The sequence below is a fragment of the Oncorhynchus tshawytscha genome, linkage group LG18, assembly GCF_018296145.1.
Source record: "Oncorhynchus tshawytscha isolate Ot180627B linkage group LG18, Otsh_v2.0, whole genome shotgun sequence".
Lineage (NCBI taxonomy): Eukaryota > Metazoa > Chordata > Actinopteri > Salmoniformes > Salmonidae > Oncorhynchus > Oncorhynchus tshawytscha.
In genome coordinates this window covers 3,816,166-3,820,399 of record NC_056446.1, presented here as the reverse complement: position 1 = coordinate 3,820,399, position 4,234 = coordinate 3,816,166, and positions in this window count along the sequence as shown.

Genomic DNA, 4,234 nt, shown 5'->3' with positions numbered 1-4,234 from the left:
TCCCTAGCATTCTTCTCGCCAATGTCCAGTCTCTTGACAACAAGGTTGATGAAATCCGAGCAAGGGTAGCATTCCAGAGGGACATCAGAGACTGTAACGTTCTTTGCCTCACGGAAACATGGCTCACTGGAGAGACGCTATCGGAGGCGGTGCAGCCAGCGGGTTTCTCCACGCATCGCGCCGACAGAAACAAACATCTTTCTGGTAAGAAGAGGGGCGGGGGCGTATGCCTTATGGCTAATGAGACGTGGTGTGATCACAGAAATATACAGGAAGTCAAATCCTTCTGTTCACCTGATTTAGACTTCCTCACAATCAAATGTCGACCGCATTATCTACCAAGAGAATTCTCTTCGATTATAATCACAGCCGTATATATTCCCCCCCAAGCAGACACATCGATGGCTCTGGACGAACTTTATTTGACTCTTTGCAAACTGGAATCTCTACATCCTGAGGCTGCATTCATTGTAGCTGGGGATTTTAACAAGGCTAATCTGAAAACAAGATTCCCTAAATTGTATCAGCATATCGATTGCGCAACTAGGGCTGAAAAAACCTTGGATCATTGTTACTCTAACTTCCGCGACGCATATAAGGTCCTGCCCCGCCCTCCTTTCGGAAAAGCTGACCACGACTCCATTTTGCTGATCCCTGCCTACAGACAGAAACTAAAATAAGAAGCTCCCACGCTGAGGTCTGTCCAACGCTGGTCCGACCAAGCTGATTCCACACTCCAAGACTGCTTCCATCACGTGGACTGGGATATGTTTCGTATTGCGTCAGATAACAACATTGACGAATACGCTGATTCGGTGTGCGAGTTCATTAGAACGTGCGTTGAAGATGTCGTTCCCATAGCAACGATTAAAACATTCCCTAACCAGAAACCGTGGATTGATGGCAGCATTCGCATGAAACTGAAAGCGCGAACCACTGCTTTTAATCAGGGCAAGGTGACTGGTAACATGACCGAATACAAACAGTGCAGCTATTCCCTCCGCAAGGCTATCAAACAAGCTAAGCGTCAGTAAAGAGACAAAGTAAAATCTCAATTCAACGGCTCAGACGCAAGAGGTATGTGGCAGGGTCTACAGTCAATCACGGACTACAAGAAGAAAACCAGCCCAGTCACGGACCAGGATGTCTTGCTCCCAGGCAGACTAAATAACTTTTTTGCCCGCTTTGAGGACAATACAGTGCCACTGACACGGCCTGCAACGAAAACATGCGAACTCTCCTTCACTGCAGCCGAGGTGAGTAAAACATTTAAACGTGTTAACCCTCGCAAGGCTGCAGGCCCAGACGGCATCCCCAGCCACGCCCTCAGAGCATGCGCAGACCAGCTGGCCGGTGTGTTCACGGACATATTCAATCAATCCCTATACCAGTCTGCTGTTCCCACATGCTTCAAGAGGGCCACCATTGTTTCTGTTCCCAAGAAAGCTAAGGTAACTGAGCTAAACGACTACCGCCCCGTAGCACTCACTTCCGTCATCATGAAGTGCTTTGAGAGATTAGTCAAGGACCATATCACCTCCACCCTACCTGACACCCTAGACCCACTCCAATTTGCTTACCGCCCAAATAGGTCCACAGACGATGCAATCTCAACCACACTGCACACTGCCCTAACCCATCTGGACAAGAGGAATACCTGTGAGAATGCTGTTCATCGACTACAGCTCGGCATTCAACACCATAGTACCCTCCAAGCTCGTCATCAAGCTCGAGACCCTGAGTCTCGACCCCGCCCTGTGCAACTGGGTACTGGACTTCCTGACGGGCCGCCCCCAGGTGGTGAGGGTAGGCAACAACATCTCCACCCCGCTGATCCTCAACACTGGGGCCCCACAAGGGTGCGTTCTGAGCCCTCTCCTGTACTCCCTGTTCACCCACGACTGCGTGGCCACGCACGCCTCCAACTCAATCATCAAGTTTGCGGACGACACAACAGTGGTAGGCTTGATTACCAACAACGACGAGACGGCCTACAGGGAGGAGGTGAGGGCCCTCGGAGTGTGGTGTCAGGAAAATAACCTCACACTCAACGTCAACAAAACTAAGGAGATGATTGTGGACTTCAGGAAACAGCAGAGGGAACACCCCCTATCCACATCGATGGAACAGTAGTGGAGAGGGTAGTAAGTTTTAAGTTCCTCGGCATGCACATCACAGACAAACTGAATTGGTCCACTTACACAGACAGCATCGTGAAGGAGGCGCAGCAGCGCCTCTTCAACCTCAGGAGGCTGAAGAAATTCGGCTTGTCACCAAAAGCACTCACAAACTTCTACAGATGCACAATCGAGAGCATCCTGGCGGGCTGTATCACCGCCTGGTACAGCAACTGCTCCGCCCACAACCGTAAGGCTCTCCAGAGGGTAGTGAGGTCTGCACAACGCATCACCGGGGCAAACTACCTGCCCTCCAGGACACCTACTCGCGCCCAGAGACAAACTCACACAGAGTAGCACCAAGCTGAAACTGTATTCAGGCCAGTTCATGACCTCTTTAGGCCTGTTTGTGACAGAGTGTGTTTTACGTGGCCAGAAATACACCCTTGAGTTTGAAATAGTTGAGGCTAGTCAACAGCTATTACTGTCAGGTTCTACATGCGAGCGCCTTGGACATATTAACTTCACCATCCCAGCTGATCTTAACATTATAGACAAAGTCCAGGCTGGGCCCCTGAGCAAGGAGACACTCCTAAGCAAGTACCATGATGTCTTCAACGCACCGGTCGAGTCAGTTCCTGGGGAAGTCCACTGAGTTGGACGCAGCAATCCAGAACAAAAAGCAACATAGAACAAAAAGCAGCAAGACAAAATTCATAAAAGCAACAAAGTGTTTCCACACCTCACAAGCTACAGACAACAGACAACATGGAGAGCGGCAACACACAGCTAGGGACCATGTTCACAAATCTGATTGACCTTTAGCCATGTCTTCAAGCATTTTGTGAAAGTGTGATATGTGGTGCAGTTATGTGTGTCTGATGGCAGTGTATTCCAGACATGGGAAGCTCTCACAGAGAATGCAGATTTACTAAAGGTGCTTTTCCTTAGGGGAACTATACAGTCACTTCTCATGGCAGACCTTGTGGATCTGTGATTGACACGCTCAGCAGGGCTACTGCATCAGGAACTCACACACACTCCATGCATGAACAACACGCAGTGTGCAGCTTACAAACAGAGCAAGTGGATGTTGAACACATCAACCAGGCTGACTACCTTAATGTTACGGACCAGCGCCTTATACAAATCAGACAGCACACAGACAGGGACGGGCAACTCCAGGCATTGAGGTCTGTGATTCTGATGGGCTGGCCCGACTGCAGGGAAGAAACTGCTTTAGCCGTCAGAGAATATTGGCCAGTCAAAGAGGAGCTCAGTGTTCAAAACGGAGTAATATTCAAGAGTCAGAGAGTCGTTATTCCCGGTCTCTGCGCCCTGAGATGTTGGCACGCGTGCACTCAAGTCACATAGGAGGTGAGGCCTGTTACAGACAAGCATGTGACACACTGTATTGGACAGGAATGCAGAGTGAAATCAAAGACTATGTCAGTAAATGCACAATCTGCAATGAATTTGCCATTGAGCAACAGAGAGAGACGATGATGTCCCACGAGCTACCGATGCGCCCCTGGCAGATAGTAAGTCTAGATCTCTTCCAGCACAGTGGCAAAGACTTTCTGCTGGTAGTCGATCATTACTCAGACTTTTGGGAGATCGACCTCCTCCCCGACCTCTCAGCAGAGACAACGATCAAATGCTGCAAGGCTCAGTTTGCCCGCTATGGCCAGCCAGATAGGGTAATTTCAGACAATGGACCCCAATTCTCCGGAGTTGAGTTCCGAAAATTTGCTGCAGGATGGGAATTCGAGCACGTCACTTCATCACCACGACACCCAAAAGCTAATGGGAAGGTGGAGTCCGCAGTAAAAATCGCAAAGAACCTCTGCAAAAAGGCTCTGCGAGAGGGCAAAGATGCCTGGAAAGCAATCCTGCAGTGGCGCAATACCCTGACAGAAGGCATGGACAGCAGCCCGGCACAGCGCCTCATGGCACGGTGCTTAAAAGCAGCTCTGCCAGTAGCCTGCACTCTCCTGGAGCCATGTGTGGTGACAGACGTGCTGGTGAAGCTACGTCACAGATGACAGGTCTCCAAGTTCATCTACGACAAATCAGCAAAAGACTTACCTGAGCTCAGGATGGGTGAAACGGTGCGA